We start from the raw sequence: 19,380 nt of genomic DNA on the forward strand, positions 1-19,380 counted from the left end.
CACCTTGTTTAAGTTATCTAGATGCATTATAAAACTAGGACTAAAATTGCTATCCAACAAGATGTGTCCGACTGGTGAAAGGTTCTCATTCATTCCTTTGAACGCCCATGTGTACATATTGCCATCAACATCTACACTTAAGATGTGCTCTCCAAACAACAGCAGCAAAAACCTTAGTAGTATGCCTGCTCCAAGTTGCTACCTGTAATTATAGTATATAATTAGACAGACAAAATGTTCTTGCATATCACAAAAGAAAAACAAATGTTTTCTAGCAATATCTTTAATTAGCAATTCATCTCACGACCCCATGCTATTCTTTTAATTAGTAGTTCAAACATCATATTCTTTTTCTTTTTCTTTATTTGGATAAGCCAAACATCATATTCACCTATTACTAATCTGCATCAAACAGATATTAAACTCTAGCCAGCATGCCTTCATGTTGTGTACATCGGACCATTCAAGGACATGCATAGAATCAGAGATAAAAGTTCTTCACATGTTGATCAACAAAACTTATCCACATATTGCTAGTCCTATGGCATTCAACTAAACACTTGCATAAGCCTGGCAAGAAGATAGTGCAGCCATAAAATCACTTTTGACACAGACGTTTAAACCTGTTCCAACTCAAAATACCAGAGTGGGAACATTGATTTGAGGCCTTTTAAGAAAATGATACCAAGCTGATAAAACGAGCTGGCAAACAAATTTAAAATGCTTCAGGCACAGCAGGACAAAATAGAATGTAAGCAGCAGCCTGCAAAGATAAATGCTAGCCAACATCCTCGAGCCTAGTTTGGTGCAAGCACCACAGGCATTAGGGAGTTTATGTGCCATAGGAGGATCTAGCACAATAAACAAGAACACGACACTGCTAGATAGATTTATATGACTATGGAAAAGCCATACTCAACCATGAGCACAGTATCAGTACCAACAAACTCAAAAGCAAATTTCCAAGGCCATCACTGAATAGAAAATTAATGACATAACTTGACTAAGATGCAGAGTCGATCCAATGAGCGCATCCATTTCAGTAAAAGCAGGTCAAATTTGATCAATTCTGAAGGCTAGGAAGTTTAAAAGATATTGTCTTCTATCAACACCTACTGCTAACAAAATACAAAATGAACAAATTTTACTACACTAATGCATCATAAGACAATCCCCCTTTCACAGCCACTGCTACATACACAAAGCTGCAACCTGACAAGCGCCACCAAAAGCCCATTGGTTTTCTCCCTTCAAACTTGATTTTGTCCATGGTTGCAAATTCCTTATACATAACATCCCTACCACCCTAACCAGCATTACCATTCATAAGCAGTACCATCAATAGTATCCCAAAGTTCACATGCCATAGGCACACTAAGAAAAACCAAGTACCACGAATCTACTATCTCTTCACTGTTGATCACTTGTCAACAAACAAGACAAAGACTAATAAACTGGAAAAATGATTTCCAATTATTATTCAACCAACCAAATGACACCAATTCATAAACAACTTCCAGCAAAGTACAACGGCAAAGCACTTTACAAGAGAGTTTTGGTCATAGCATATCTCATATCACAATTATTCCTCAAAGAATGGAAGTTGAGATCCTTCCATTTGTTTAGTCAGAAATCTACGCAGTTAAGTACTTTCACTATGCATATTAAAGATTTTATCACATCTATCATTACCTTCATCATGTGTACGACCTATAATAGTTCAATTGTTTTATAAATTTATAACTTTGGAAGGAAACTGAAAAAGGTTGACCAACCTAACATCGCATTGTGGTGTTGGAGAACACAATGAATAATCTGTTATTTGCTCTTCTAACAAGCCATTCAGTGACAAACCTGGTGAGCACGATTAAATACGCCAATGTCGCTTCCATAAGCATCAATGTATTCTCGATAGGATGCGATAGCTCCGCATTTTTTTTTTTTTTTTTTTTTTTTGGGCAATTGGGGACCTTTAGAAACAATGTTCATCGCATTGTTACTTGACAAAAGAAAGTGCTAGAAAATGAAAAGCAACAAGAAATAAACAAATTCGAAACCCAATAAGAAAGCATGATCAAGCACATTATGGACAACCCATCCCATTAAACTGCCATTACAAAAATTTCAACCGGAGAGCAATTAGAAAGGGTGGTTATACTTCCCAAACGGACACTACGAATTAGCTTTTCCTTCAAAACAAAAGAGATTGTGTATACCAACATAAAAACAACTCGAAACACCCCCCCCCAAAAAAAAAAAAAAACAAATATCAGAAATGTAAAGAGGCATCGAAGCAACTCAAAAATTGTCATGCAAATGCCATTTCCCAAAGTACTTGACCCAAGGGCAAAAAGAGAGAGAGAGCTTTTGCAACACAAAATGAAATGAATTGAAACAGAGAGGCAGAGAGGTCAACCCAAGCAACAAAAACATCAAACAAAAAGATATTGTCCCAGTAATCCTTAGTTCGAGATTGATTGGTTAGATTTGAAGCAATTGCACTCCAAAAGCCTGCCCTCCAGAATTAGGAAACCAGGTTACAAACATTGAAAAGGAAAGGATATCATTCCGCAGAAAGAATTTCATAGTTCTCATTATATACAAAACCAAATTAGTCAACACATCTTCATCTGCATTTAATCTAACAAATGCATTTGCATTCAAAACTTACCAGTTAAAAGAAGTCTCAGTCATGGATGCTAGCGCAACTCCACCAACAATTGGTATCATGGACCCGACAACCCTGGGAGTTGGCATTTGCAGAACTCAGGAGATGTCAGAATAATGAACCAAGTTAAAGATATCATCAGGCCTATTAGTGAAGGGCAGAAGCAAACAGATGCTCAAGAAAGTAGGGCCCATTTACATCATTGGACATTGACATCATGGACAGAAGCAGAATTGAACATTGCCAAAACAGATAGTGTTTCATCAACCAGAAGATCTTACCATGAAAGCCTGAAAGGTAAGACCTAAATCTCAAAGAAAGACGCACCTCCCAAGAAACATTGCAGATAGGATAACTGAGAAGAAGGGCTCCATGACTTTGATTGTATGAGTGAAGGAAACAGCTACTCTTCCAAGACTCACGTTAGTGAAGAGATTACCCAATGTGTATACCACTGCCAGCGGGACAATTGCCATAAGCTGTTGATAGAAAAGTCGCAGAAGGAATGAGAGCAAACAAAAAATTTGAATGTGAGAAGGAAAAACGGTAGACTAGTGATTGCAGGGAAAGGTACCTATGAACGATGAGGTTTGGCCTTTTGTAGAGATTAAATGTCCACATGAACAGAACAAGGACAGAGCCTACAGCAAATTGTACCTTTAGAACCTGTAGCAAGTAATATTGTCACATTTCTCTTTCTCAAACCATTCAAATAGCAAGTGCTTCCAAAATCACTTTCAATGGCCACCATCTAACATTTTTTACCAGCTTACACACCAAATTGAAAAGGATGATGCTAGTCTCGAGGCATTTCACCCTAGGAAAGCTATCAAACACATCACCCTTTTTCAATATTACACTAACCTGTCTGACCGATGCATATGCATGAGCGATCACCAAAGTAAAATACGACATATAGTTCATTATATGCAGATGGTCCTACAATATCCGGTATCTACTAACATGTTTAGAAAGTTAATAACCAAATAATTACCAACACAGTTGAAGAATTACCACCACTTGATAACATTACCTATTGTAAAACTCCGTCATTTAGCTCGGGATTTGTAGAATTTTCATCTACATAATGAGTAAAGCATCACACTTAAATATCGACTTCTTAAAGTGACCGTTTTCAATATTACATTAACCTGTCTGACCGATGCATATGCATGAGCGATCACCAAAGTAAAATACGACATATAGTTCATTATATGCAGATGGTCCTACAATATCTGGTATCTACTAACATGTTTAGAAAGTTAATAACCAAATAATTACCAACACAGTTGAAGAATTACCACCACTTGATAACATTACCTATTGTAAAACTCCGTCATTTAGCTCGGGATTTGTAGAATTTTCATCTACATAATGAGTAAAGCATCACACTTAAATATCGACTTCTTAAAGTGACCACTCGGCTTCACTGGGTAAAGATCCTTATTGTTTATGTAACAGTACTCGAGATTCCACAATTATTGGACAAATCTAACCAAATGGAGTTACGGTCAGAAATTTGATGAGGAAACAACTAGAGTAATCAAAGTACCGAAACACGAAATTCCTTGGTCAGTCCAGATGATTGGCTTAGAAATGAAGGTAGTCTAGAACTGTGGGCACGGAAGAAGTAAATAAGAATCCAAAAGACTACCAAGCAAGCATCAAAACTACTAGGATCAACATAAAAGTCACCTTCACGATAAACCAAGCATGGACATACTCGAGGACGATTAAAAAACGAAAGAAGCTAAATCACGTAAACGGACCTGCATATTGTAGATGTTGAAGTAGATGTTGAAGAGATACCAGAGCCCAACAACAGGCCAAGCTCCAACGCCGCGCTCCAGGGACCGACATCGCCCAACCTCGAAACGACTCTTCTCACGGTCGCAACCAAAACTGTGCACAACACTCCACGGCCCGAGCCTCGAAGAGGAGAGAGAGGGAAGAGAGCTAGAGGACCAGAGGGGGCGTCATCGGGAGGAGAGAGCTCGCGGGAGCCGGCAAAGGCAGAGACGCGAGCGGGATTGACCATACCCATTTCTCCCTCCGGTCCTCACCATACCCATTTCTCCCTCGGCTCGTCCTCACCATACCCATTTCTCGACACCATACCCATTTCTCCCTCTCGACATCAGACCCATTTCTCCCTCGGCTCGTCCTCACCATACCCATTTCTCGACACCATACCCATTTCTCCCTCTCGACATCAGACCCATTTCTCCCTCCGGTTGCCCTCACCATACCCATTTCTCCCTCGGCTCGTCCTCACTGTACCCATTTCTCCCTCTCGGCATCATACCCATTTCTCCCTCCGGTCGTCCTCACCATACCCATTTCTCCCTCTCGGCACATACCCATTTCTCCCTCCGGTCGTCCTCACCATACCCATTTCTCCCTCTGTCCGCTGAGCCGCTGGACGGAGAAGGCGACGCCGACGGTGACGAAGGTCTCGGCGCCATCGTTTCCACGACGAGAGAAATGCACTGAGGAGGTATCCGCCGAAGATTTGGAATCCGACCGTTACGAGTCGGGGGCGAGGGGTTTATGCAATTCTAAATCGATACGATTCGGCTGTCCCTTTAACACCGTTGGATGGGCGGGCCCAACAAATTCGGGCTCGGGCTCGGGCCCGACCTTTGACAAATTCTGTAATGACGATGCCTTTAGACCGATGTGGCCCCTAATTTTTTTCTTTTTGGGAGCAGGGCATAGAAAGTTTTTACTTTCGGACCGTTTAAAAATTTTAAAACAGTGCAATCAAGCTCCAAAATTTATTAAATTTGTACAATCAAGTACTCTATTAAAATTTGGACCAAAAAAAAAAAAGTACTCTATTAATTTCATCCAATTTGGGAGCAGGGCATAGAAAGTTTTTACTTTCGGACCGAATTTTAAAATTTTAAAATAATGCCATCAAGCTCCAAAATTTATTAAATTTGTACAATCAAGTACTCTATTAATTTCATCCAATTTGGAAAACATAAAATGATGATGTGTCTTTTTATTGTCACTTTTACAAAACACGTAACACGGATGTGGTACCCACTAAACGCTATATTAGGAAAAAAAAATTAAAAGTTGGAAAGATAAAAAATATAAAAAGGACATATCGGTTCCGTTCAAGTTAGAGCTGTCATTCTACATACTCGTTATATTTATTACTTTTTGGAACGAGTTGACTCGTGGTTAGCTCTCAAGCCATTCTATTATGTATATGAAGTTTGGATACATTTGATCTTTTTATAAATTTTATTAAAAAGTGTGAAGGACCCATATTAAGCAGCCAAACGAGGCAATGACACTATTTCTAATCCATTGATTGCCTTATGTTGACATGAACGGAATATTAAATTTCTAATACATTTGAGTTCTTATGAAGATGCGATGTATTAAAAACATGAAATTTCATAAAGTATGCTCGAAAGATCGTATCAATTGAACTTAGCTATTAATGAGAGTCCATAGTCTTTTTTAATCTCAATTTAGCGTTAAAATTATTTTCACATGAATGGAAATTAAGTGACATGTGAAGCTAAAACGTTTGGACGTTAATTTTTCACCCATGTATGGTCTTATTATTCTATCACTTTTTGCTTGAAATTGAAATTGAAATGAATTTTTTTTTTGTTTTGTTTTGCATTATCAATTAGGTAATTTTCTAAGTTTGTATTTCTTGATACTACTACTATTACCAAGACATTGGATTTGGCCTCAATTTCGTCCTACCTCCAAGTTTTGATTTCACTATTGAATGTAAAAAAATATCGTAACACTTTACACACCTTTTGTGAGATAATAATTATTGTAATAGAACATGTCGATAGTTTATATAATTAACTTCTGCATTTTCAACTAAATTCTATTTGGTTTTTATGTACATTTTACCTGCATGCACAATTATTTCGGTCAAAGGACACTTTGAGTGCTAATATTTGTGTACGACAATCACTTTAGTCTCAATATTTTTTTAGATCAGTTAAGTATCAATTTTTTTAAAAAACAGTTATTTCCATGTCAACTCCGGTGACCTTTGCTGGAAATCGTACGTGGCTTGCCGGAGGATCCTAATTAGCAAAAAAAATAAATTAGAAATCAATAAAAAATCTACTAATATTAAAAAAACTTAAAAATAAACTAAATAACTAAAAAGAAAAAAAGAAAATGGAAAGTAGTTGCAACAGTGAGGGCGACCCTTGCCGCCGCAACTTCTGCTTCCCTTTATTTATTATTTTTTTTATTTTTAGGTTATTTTTTTGTATAATTTTAATTTTTTTAAAATAACTATTTTTAAATTGAACAGTCCACGTGGGTTGAATTTTTTTTTAAATACCACATGTACTGTTTGACCCGAATTGGCACTTAAGTGATCGTTTTACTAAAATCCATCAATCATGTAATTATTACAAACATATTGTAACCAAGAACATGCAAAACCAGGTATTAAACAAGCCCCTATAGGTTGACCAACCTTTTTCTTTTTGGGTCAACGATCAATGGCTAGTCAATGTCAATGGGTCAACAGTTAAACTCGGGTCATGACACAAACCGGGCGGGTTGGGGCGAACCCCGATCCGCCGACGTTAGCTAAAGGGCGATGGCTCACGTGCGTCGCATGCATTGACGTCAGTATGACGTCATCCACACAAGGGTAGTTCACCCATGTGCAGCGCACGTGGCGCTTCGATTGCAACCACAGCGTCCCTATCGACGCGTGAGCTACCGTCCGGCCTCCTCTAGCGCCCATACACCCACCAAAATTCTCGTCTCGACGATACGATTTTGATGGCATATACAAACCTAATTTTTTTTTAACTAAAAGTGACGAAGGAACAACGAAAGGTCGCGGCCTCGAGGGACTTTGCCCCATAGAGGCACGTGACGCGCATGCGGGGCTACCGGCATCTCCTTGCGATGTGTGACCACTCAAAAAGATCGTCTCGGCGAGCCCATTCCGTCTATATATCCAGAAACCATTTTTGATGAACAGAACTCAAACAATCACGCATGAACAGTAACATTGCAATTAGGGCTAAAATCACTCAATAATACGAAATTATCGGGAAAAACAATCGGGAAACAAGTAACCACACTCTAATACCAATGTAGGAATACGAAGCCCATTCTATCTATACATTCAATTCGCGGAAACATGCCCAATGGATCACTTGAATCATTGATCGATGCGGGAATATGACGAGGATATATCTTAATTATCATAGATTAAGTGCCTCTTTGCAATCTCGAAAGTTCCTTCGTGTTGAATGCCAATCAATAGTGAGTTGGAAGAGACCGTGCGTCATTTTTGTCTTCTTGAAAGTGACAGACTCAAGAGGTGGAGAGAGTGGCAGGTTTTTACGTCATTTGAAGAAACGTGACTTATCACCATTCAAATAGCAGATAACCGCTAGTGGAAGGGTGATTGCCGCATGGGTGCACATCATAAGTCCCACACACCAATACACACATTTGTTGCTTGAATAGAAAAAAAAGTCAAAACTTAATTAGGGGTTGGTGGATGATGTTTTGTGGGAAAAAGCATACTAGAAATGCCATAACTTGTATACGGCGTTCACTTGAGTGCCATAACTTTCAAAACGTTCACTTAAGTGCTATAATATTCAAAAATCGTTCACTTGAGTGCTATGTTGAAGCAAAATCGTTCACTTGAGTGCTATAGTAACTTTTCCACGCGTGCCGCGTTAGCTTTTCGACGTGCTATAGTAACTTTTCCGGCGTGCCACGTCGCCTTTCCGGCTGCCACGTCGGCTTTTTCGGCATCCACGTCGGCTTTTCCGGCATCCACGTCGGCATGACACTCAAGTAAACTATTTTTGAAAGTTAGGGTACTTAAGTGAACGTTTTGAAAGTTATAACACTCAAATGAACGCCGTACAAAAGTTATGGTACTTCTAGTGTACTTTTCCCATGTTTTGTGTTACTCTTTCGGCAAATCCGAGAGCGATATTGTGAACATAGTGGAGCAGAGAATACGGCATTCGATGGAGGAAGGACATTTTGAGAGCTTATCTGGGAAAGGGAAACCCGTTGACCTCGGCGTAAATCCACACGCAGATTCGGCAGAAGACACCTTGTATCAGATTCTAAATAAGAATGGTTGTGCTCCAGAGTGGGTAGAACTTAGCAAGGAAATAAAGAATGCGATGTCCGAGTGGCGGAGAGCGCTAAGGAAAAGCATGGATGAGCAGAAGCAATGGGAGTCAATCCGAGCGGGAAGAGCGCTTGGAGGCTTTGAAAGTGCAAATACGCAGTATCAATGACAAGGCGAGTTCTTGAGTTGCTGTGTTCAATTCGATGGATGCTTTCTTCTATTTCTAGTATACTACTATTTTTATGAAGTGGAGAAAGAAAGTTGGTGCTGTTTTTGTTAACAAGATGAGTTTGTTGCGGTTGTGTAGGTCTTTCAGTATAATCTCGTCATGCCCTTTGGACGCTAGAGGTTTGGGTGAAGTGGGAGAAAGAATTAGATCGTTTGAGCGATGAATTGTTAGAGATATGCCCTAAAGTAACTACGTAATAGTTACATGATATGGATTTCAGTTGTATTTTCAATTTTTTATTTAATTAATGGCAAAGACGTATTTATTCATTTGTCCAATTATTTACTTATATGAATAAATTCCATAAGATCAATTGTGGCTGGACCTATTCTTGAGACGTTGATAATATGTGTGATAGGTTCATAGTTAGACTGAATATTTAAATCGTTCCCGATCAATGGATCATTGAATGGATATCAATGATCCTATTGAGATCGGTGTATTTTTGACTTCACAATTAAGTATTGGATACTTAAGGGAATGACAAGTCACAAGTCATTGGGTATTGCGATGCCCGAGTTAGAACACAGGTGCTTGTACCAAACAAGTTCACCGAACGTGACACGAGTTGAACGATTAGCGACATGGAAGCTTTTAGCGTGGTCAATGTCTAATCGTTCATGCTTTGGTCTTGTATAAATAATCCTTAGACCCGAGGCACAGTCTTGACTTGTGTGTTGGATGACTATGGTTCACGAGGACACATATTGACGGTTCGTCGATTCGTCTCTATACTTGATGGTCACAGTTCATGCACATACGAAGTCACACGTGTGCGCAAAATGGAATCTGTCTCCTTGTCACATGCAAGGTATGATATCTTATGCAATTTAATTATGACAATGCATTGAAATCCTCGGTCGGGGTTATAATCGAAAATGAAATGTTCATGTCTCATATGAATGCATGTTGATTAGATTTGTGCATATGATCGAATTGGTGACTTGACAAATATTCCATGGTCTTTGTTCGATCGGGTTATAATAAGACAGAGGGATTGAATTACACTACAAGCAAAGCCGACGGGTTCATTATGTTCTTAAAGAATTCACACTGTCTGGGTAGCCATGACATATTGCTAGATGTCACTCATGACTTGTAGGACCTAGAGGTTAATCGAAACAATTAATTCTCTTGGAAGTACTAACGTGTTAATGCATGTCTTTCTCCCGGCTCGGTGATGAATCTAGGGATGTCACACACCTTAACCAATACATGACGACGTTAAACGGAAAGGCGATATTGTAAATTTGTTTGCAATCACGACTATCGAATTAGTCAGACTAAAATTAGATTAAATGAGATTTAATTTTATTTTATTTTCGGTCATTGACGTACGTGCATATAATGACATACACGTATTGTCCGAACACATATTGATGTGCCCAATTTACGCACATAAGGGTGGTGTACCTTTTGTTTTTATAGTAATAATAATTGTTATTATTATTATTTAAAAAAATTTAATAAAAGTAATGCACTACGTGGTCGGCAAGTAGTTGCCGACCACACGGTCAACAACTACTTGTCGACCGTGTGCGTGGGACACCCACGATTAATGAATCGTGGGTGTTCTTCCACGATCGACAAGCGGTTGCTGATCGTGGGCGTTTCTCACGATCGGCAACCGCTTATGGTTATTGAAATGTGAAAACACATTGACGTAGTGAATTCGATTCAAGTCCAGTGTGCTATTTTTTTTCAGCAAGAGAAATACCAGAGCAAAAAATTCTCTCTACACTTATGCTCTTGTAGTGACCAAAATTCAAGAACGCGAAAAGTGATTACCACGGGATTGCTAGCACAATTAAGGTGGTGATTTTCGCGAGTTCATCTTTCCGTTCGACGTTGCGATTGGTGGTGTGTCCGAACTAGAGGCCCGACACTTGTGGGGCTCGAATCGAAGATTATCTAAACCCGTTTCGTTTCAAGCACACTTTAAGAGGTAATCCGTTAAACCCCTTCGTTGCACATGTTTTTCGATTGGAACGCACGAACTACGCCTCCGGAGATACGTGTATTGGTTTTTATTTATTTCCGCTGCATATTTTATATGTTTTTTTTTTTGCCTGTACATGTTACGTGTATTCCAACATGAATGACCTCTCATACATTTTTAGTATTATAACAATTTGGGAATTGTACTTCGGAGGTGATGTTATATATATATGAAACGTTACGGTTGTAAAATGGTGTTAAGGGGAATGTGTTCATCGATTAATTTTGAATTGTTTCTTAATTTCCCGACACGTTTTTTCTCAGTATTTGTGTTTTTATTTGGCAAGTGTCATTGTCCTTTGTTTTGTTCTTCATTAAAAGCTTTAAAAGCTGGTGCCATCATTTGCTTCTGTGTTCTCTACTAATAGCATGGAGGAAATCAATGAATGGAAGATTGGTGAGAGGTGCTTTGGAAAAAGTTTCTGAGATAGTTACTTTGAGTGAGAATGAACATGTCTTGATCCAACGGTCATGCGTCGCAAGTATGTAGAACAAAGTATGGGAGAAGAAAATTCACAGATTACAAACACAATCGATTTCCAATCAATTAAATGACGCTTCTTCACTTCATTAAATAGTACAAGCTAAGGGACCATTTCAGCTTCTAATTTTTTAGTTACATGAAGAATATATCATTCCGCAATTATGGCATAGTTCGTAGTAAAGCCCGAGGATAGTCTCAGGCTTAAACTTTGATGATGTTGGTGAAGACGCTTTTTGTTGCGGTTGTCAATCCTTGGAGTCTCATTCGGGTTCGTAATACGGATGTGGTCCGGAATCATCTTTCTTTTTGTGAAGCTCTTTCTTTGTATGCAAGAAACATGAATAAACAATTCTAAGGAGTTTGTTATCTTTCCGCCGCGTCGCCATGTGTTATTCTTGATTAGAAAAGTCTACTATTGACTAATGATTCCTTTGAGCTTGCCCGATTTTCAAACTAAGATTTGCTTGGCGACTAAGTGATGCTGCCCACCATTTGTAATGAAATGCACGGCTGGTCGCCGGGAACCCGCGGAAGAACGGCAAAAGCCAAGCTGAAAGACTACAGATGTCTTTTTGCGGGTTCAAGATCTGTGCTATCGAATTCCCTATTCTGAGTTCGCAAAGTATCGGATCGCTTAGGTGTCCAGGATTGTGGAGAACACCCAATTACTATGCCAAAAGTATGTCTTTTTCGTGGAGCTCAATGTACATCTCGGAATCGGGCATAACTATGTATCTTCTCTCTCGATTTTGTGGCATCTAGTTTGACGATCACGATGTTGTCGAAAATGGGAACGACCTATTTTTGGAAAAATGATTTCGATTGTTTTTTGTTTTCGTAGAGAGGTATTAAATACTAAAAGGATTTTGGAATTTCCTTATTTACAAATTTTCAACAAGGTAAAAGCAATTTTGATGTCTTGTACTAAGAATTTATGGCAAGAAAAGGAATACTAGAACAAGAAGCTTGTGAAATATTTTTATTTTTATGGAACATTGGTCCGAGCTATGGTTAGTAAAAGATATATGGAAAAGGGTATTCAGTTTTCCATAAATTGGAAACCCCGAATCATGCGGCTTGCGAGAGAAGTGAAAAATCGAGAGGGAGAAAACCATCTTCAGAAATTTACTAGGTGAAAACAAAAATGTAGAAAAGTTTTCTGGAACCGGATGCATCTTGAATGATCGCTTTTGTACTTCGAAAGAAAAGAATGATTCATAGCTTGAAGTAATCTTCACAACCCGAAAACAATTCCATTGGAGGGGATTTGATTGTGAGCTCACCATGTGTCCAGCACCCTGAATCCAGTAAAAGAAGAGGTTCCTGTAGGTTCTCATGAACCCTTTCGTCCCCATAAAACCTTGTCCACAGTATAGAGGAACCCGGTCCTCGCTCAGGAAATTGCTCAGACCGTCCCACCCGCATATGACAAGGCAAATCTTTCGGGGACCATTTCTGGAAATTAAGGATGCCGATCGATGTCCTGGGTGTGCTGTATTGGAAAGAAAAGAATGATTCATAGCTTGAAGTAATCTTCACAACCCGAAAACAATTCCATTGGAGGGGATTTGATTGTGAGCTCACCATGTGTCCAGCACCCTGAATCCAAGTAAAAGAAGAGGTTCCTGTAGGTTCTCATGAACCCTTTCGTTCCCGTAAAACCTTGTCCACAGTATAGAGGAACCCAGTCCTCACTCGGGAAATTGCTCGGACCGCCCCACCCGCATATGACAAGGCAAATCTTTCGGGGACCATTTCTGGAAATTAAGGATGCTGATCGATGTCATGGGTGTGTTGTATTGGAAAGGAGCCAATACTTGAGCTTATTGAGCCATGCTTCTACTCCTTTTGTCGCACATATCAGATCCAGTTGCAGCATTAGGATGTCCTCCAAATCGGTTTACGTGGAGGCAAAATTAGCCGGCGCCGAGACCGCATGTAAAAAAGTTCATGGGAAATATCCTGTCCTGTCCATTGTAATGGTGACGTTTATGCCTTCGGCTAAAAGCTTGTCCACCTGCAAAAGTTTCTCGACACTTCACATTATTGTGGTGGCAGGCAACGAAAAACTAAAAATGAGTTCTCGTCTGTTCGTTTACATCTACTTTCTAGACAACTGTTTTCCCCTATAGCAATAGAATTCACACTGGGAATAGTGACTACTTCTTCGATTCTTGGTTTCATGAAATCTCCAAACATTGCTGTGGAACCAAGCGAGCCTGTCCTTGCCACCTACGATACGATGAATTTTGATTGACCCCGGGAAAAATCAATATACTTTTAATGTTGAATTAGGCACAACTAGAAAAGAAGCAAAGGATTGGGTCAAACCGCAAGTAGAGTAAAATCATCAAACATTTCTCGGTCTTCCGGAACTTACGTCACATTATCCAGGATGATTTTTAGCTTCTTTACGATCGGGGCCGCTCATCAAACTTCCCAAGTCGCCATTGTCCGCCTTTGCACCAGGTGAGGTTCTCTCCAGGTATCTATTTGATCTACTTCTGCTCTCTTCCACCGCCGCCGAGTTGCTCTCATCGTCTAACATGAAGTTGTAAAAGGCCTGCAGGTCACGCAGCTCTCAGAAACTCCCTCAACATTGAAAGTTCACCCCATCTTCTTGTGTTATGACGAGAACGAGGGATCGAGATAGATGCCACGTTGTTACTCTTGTGTAGGATGACTTTCTCCAGGTCTTGCCATGTTCTGGTGGCATCTTCCGATGTGCCTTACGCAGGTTGCTGCCGGATCTTCAGAGCAAAACTGGATAGCACAATAGTTAACTTGGCGTTAAACTCGTCTGTCTAGGGTTTTTTTCTTTCCGTTTTTTCTGCGTAAGGACATAGAAGGAGAAAGGTGACTTAGACCTGTTAGATTGATTCAAGCCGTTCTCGTCGATTCGTGAAACGACTTTAAGAACAGGTTCCCATGAGAACTTCGATTTAGTGCGGATACTGCGGTGAGTAACCAAGCAGCAATCGCTATCTTATACAAACAGACAGATTTTGTCGGGCTTTTTTCCAAATTATACAAAAATAAAAAAATAAAATAAAAATACCAAAATAGGTATAAAAAAATATTTACCAATTTGGGGTCCGCTCGGCGATCTTAGTGCCGAGCAGGCTTGCGCCTCGCATCGGGGCTCTAGAGCGAGAAAAGGCACGCCCACCGCAGCAGAGTAGACTACTGCGTGACAGGGGGCGGGTGGATTTTAACGCCGGGGGCCCCATTCGCTCGACACTTAGAGTGCCGAGCGGATGAGAGCCCCTACCACCCAACGTACTAGCGCCTTTAATTAGGTGTTGGTACTAGCGCCCGCAAAGGCGCTCTAGGCGCCCGCAAAGGTGTTGCAGCACCTTTAGCGCATTATAGAGTCTTCGGCTCTACTTAAAGCAAAGCTAAAGGCTCTTCGCACTCGTAACGCTCTTCTCTCTTCTCCACTCTTAGAATGCTCTCCTCTCTTCTCCGCGCTCGTAACACTCTACTCTCCTCTTCGCCCTCGGATCGCTCGTAAACTCTCCCTCTTCTCGCACTCTTAGAGCTCACCCTCTTCTCGCACTCTTAGAGCTCTCCCTCTTTTCGGACTCTCAAAGCCCTCTTGCAGCACCTCCGCGAACACTCTCCTCTCCGCCTTCACACGCATTACAGAGTCATCGGCCTCATTTGTTCATTGAAGGAGATCCCCCACCCCTCGGGTGCCTTTATTGATGTTATTATAGGTTGTTAGTGTTTTTATTTTATTGCTAATATTTTCGTCATATTTAAATTAAATTGAGACTTTTTTATTTTGCAGAAGTTGAGACAAAAGCAAAGCCGACCTCCTTACTCGATGTTTTCTTTTAATAGTTTGAGCTCTTCATTCGCTTCGTGCTTACCCTCAATAGTTTGAGGTAAATTTCGTTATAGTTATTTTTTGTAGTTTCTTAAGTATTGTTTTATTTATTTGATTATTATTTGTACCCTCAATAGTTATAATGTCTACAAATTTAGGTAAAAAAAAAAATCACCACAATCTCGTAAAAATAAATTTTTTGGGAGTCATTTTTGCACCTATGTCCATATTCATGTTGACAATTTTCAAAATATGAAAAAGAAATCTAGAAGCGCAAACTGAATTTTTGGGAAAATTAAAAAAAAAAGGTGATCGGATGGTCCGAAAAGCGGTGGCGAGGTTTGACCCGGTTCGAAAAATATGTTTTTAATAATTTCAAAATTCGAATAGTAGAAAAATAGAAAATAGAAAATTAATTAAAAATATAAAAAAATCATAGAAACTTTCAAAAAAAATGAAGAAAAAGTATTTAAAAATTCAAAAAAATCAGAAATGGCCACAATCAACTAGCCATAGATGATTTTGGGTATTTTGACCGATGACTTTAAAAAAATGACGATTTTACCCTTCTAGCAAATTATCCCCCAAAAAAATTGTAAAAAATCTCAAAAAATAGGAAATGGCCACAATTAATTGACCATGGATGATTCAGGGTATTTTGGCCAATGATTTTTAAAAAATGACGATTTTGCCCTTTTGGCAAATTGTCTCCCAAAAAAATTGTAAAAAATCTCAAAAAATAGGAAATGGCCACAATCAATCGGCCATAGACGATTTTGGGTATTTTGGCCGACGACTTAAAGAACATGACGATTTTTCCCTTCTGGCAAATTGTCTCCCAAAAAAATTGTAAAAAATCTCAAAAAATAAGAAATGGCCACAATCAATCGGCTATTGATGATTCGGGGTATTTTGGGCGATGACTTTTAAAAAATATCGATTTTGCCCTTCTAGCAAATTGTCTCCCAAAAAAATTGTAAAAAATCTCAAAAAATAGGAAATGGCCGCAATCAACTGGCCATGGATGATTCAAGGTATTTTGGCCGACGACTTTTAGAAAATGACGATTTTGACCTTCTGGCAAATTGTCTCTAAAAAAAATTGTAAAAAATCTCAAAAAATAGGAAATGGCCACAATCAACTAGCCAATGATGATTCGGGGTATTTTAGTCGACGACTTTTAAAAAATGACGATTTTTTCCTTTCGGCAAATTGTCTCACAAAAAAATTGTAAAAAATCCCAAAATGTCGTCTAAGCCCTTAGAGCTATACTAGGACATTTATTTCATTTGATATATTGATAGTAGTAATGTTAATTTGATAACGTATATGGGAGAATATTTACCAAATTGTAGTTTAGAAATAATTTCTGATTTATTTATTCAGTAGAATGTCATCTACATCTTTTGTGATTGTGCATCGGGGAGGTGCAATAGTACGAACCGAATATGGAATTGATTACGAAGGCGGACAATCTACCATGTTCGGGATTGCAAACATATCGACATTTGATGAGTTACGTGTTTCAATTGATAGCGTGTTGAATATATTAGGAAACCAGTATGTTCAAACAATGGTGTATAGATATCCGGTTGTAACACGCCATTATGTTACATATGACATTATGGAGGTGCATGATGGTGCTACAATTAGGTTGATCCAAGCAATTTGCACTTCAGCTGGTTCTATGGGGTTTTTTGAGTTTTATGCAACTATAGCGGAACACCAAATGAAAGATGATTTCGCGGAGGAAGGTTCGAATGTTGGTGAAGATGACGATGGTCCGCATAATCAGCACGTGTAGTCCGATGATGATGATGATGATGATGATGATGATGATGATCCTTGGATGGACACCGATGACAATGATGATGAAGATGTCGAATGAGACAATATGGAGGCTTACTATAATACCCAGTGCAGTAATCCCATTTTGCCGTTGGTACATCCACCGCTTTATTCAGAGATCGACTTTGACATGATGCAAGACGATACAAGAGCCAAACTGGGCCATATGTTATTTGATCTATCAAAAGAATTTGATGTTGGCATGTTGTTTCCATCACGGGACGCGATGCAGGTGATTGTAAAAGAGTACTCCCTTAGGAGAAATCAAAATTTTCGCATTTATTTGACAAAGAAAACAGAATATGTGATAAAGTGTGGCAATCCAAATAGACCGTGTGGTTGGAGGCTCCGTGCTATTGCTAAATCGGATGGCATGTTTTGGAAAATAAGTAAATACAATGGGCCGCATACATGCGGTTCTCCGTAAATGTCACGGGAACATTGACACATTAACTAAAAGTACCTATGCAGCCGGATAGAAGCAATGGTCGCCGCTCAACCGATTATCAAAATCAAGCCACTAATGGCGGAGATTCAAGACAAGTTGCACTTCAAACCTACTTATCATAAAACTTGGAAGGCCAAACAAATGGCTATTGCCGGACAATTTGGAGATTGGGATGAGTCATACGGTAGGTTAATGACGTGGATGATCGAAATGGAGAGCCGGAATCCAAGTTCGCATTTTGTGATCGATGATCACATCAACCTAGATCGGGGCTGCACGATTTTCAACCGGATGTTTTGGACTTTTAAGCAGATGATTGAAGGTTTCGCAAGTTGTCGTCCCGTGATATTTATTGATGGTACATTTTTGTACGGAAAATACCAAGGAAGGCTCTTTTGTGCGACCTCACTTGATGGCAACAATCATAGTTTCCCGTTGGCATTTGCTATAGTCCATCGAGAAAATGTTGACAATTGGACTTGGTTTATGAATCCATTGCGAAGATATGTCACTAGGAGAGATGATATTTGTTTATATCGGACAGACATATCGGGATTCAACGAGCAATGGAGATAGCATGGTGGCGTTCTCCACATGGCCACCATAGATATTGCATTCGGCACGTTGTCGGCAACTACAATAAACAATTCAAAAATGCCGAAGGCAAAAGACTTGTTGAGATGGCAGGTAAATTCTCGAATTTGTAAATTTCATATACTTGTTCGAAAATTTGAGAGCGAAGTACTAATTATTGTTGTAATATATAGCTTACGCAAACCAACAGCGGAAGTTTGACCAAATCATGAGCCAAATTAGGGGGTTCGATCCAGCCACAGCTGCATGGTGCGATCGGATTCCAAGAGAAAAATAGACAAAGGCTTATGATGAAGGGAAGAGATATGGATTGATGATGACAAATTTAGTTGAATCGATCAACGAGGTCTTGAAGGGTGTTCGTGGTCCGCCAATAGCAGCCATGATGGATAAGATATTCTATTAGTTGGTGCACTATTTTGATACGGGAAGAACGATGTACAGAGTGCCGAAAGACAATGAGTGGAAATATATGCAATTTGCGGGTGCCACGCTCGAGCACAATAGTCAAAAAGCAAATAGGCTTGCGGTGACATGTTTCGACTCTGATACCGGGGTTTTCGAAGTGAAAACTAGACGTGACGGATCCAGGGGTTTAGGGGGCCACAAACACATAGTGTGCCTAGACTTGTGAACGTGCACGGGTGGGAAATTTCAAGGGCTGAAAATCCTATGTTCACAAGTAATTGCAACATGTCAAGCATATGACATTGATTACGGATCGTACGTAGATGAATGTTATATGTTAAATAAAACCCTTCAGTGCTATCAGTATATGTTTAATTCGTTGGGGCATCTTGATTACCAGCTTGAACCCGACAAGTTGTCATTAGTGCCGGACCCGAGTCGTATTCGGAAGAAAGGAAGGCCCCGTACATCATAGATACGGAATGAGATGGACTGGAGAAGGCCAAACAGTAGCACTTCGCGAAATCATTGCAAACATTGTGGAAAATTAGGGCACAACAGGAAAACTTGTGCATACAAATCGGCCCGAGAGTATATTATAGTTGTATTAATTATGTAAATTAGTTTCATGAATTTTTTGTAATGTTATAATATCATTATTGGATTGATATTTATGAAGTTCATTTTTCTCGGGTTTTTACATTTCATATATGAATTTTTTGTAATGTTATAATATCACAATTGCACGATATTCAT

The 19,380-nt window shown here is 39.4% G+C and overlaps 1 protein-coding gene across 1 annotated transcript in view; it reads left to right on the top strand.

The window, feature by feature from the left end:
- Positions 1 to 12,911, top strand: part of LOC115731342 (dnaJ homolog subfamily C member 28) — a 147,615-nt gene extending 134,704 nt beyond the window's left edge. Inside the window, exon 4 of the transcript XR_007199162.1 lies at positions 12,789 to 12,911. The gene's annotated coding sequence lies outside the window, so the exon portion shown is untranslated. The remainder of the gene's footprint in view (positions 1 to 12,788) is intronic.
- The last annotated feature ends 6,469 nt before the right edge of the window (positions 12,912 to 19,380 follow it).

This window comes from Rhodamnia argentea, chromosome 7, assembly GCF_020921035.1.
Source record: "Rhodamnia argentea isolate NSW1041297 chromosome 7, ASM2092103v1, whole genome shotgun sequence".
NCBI lineage: Eukaryota > Viridiplantae > Streptophyta > Magnoliopsida > Myrtales > Myrtaceae > Rhodamnia > Rhodamnia argentea.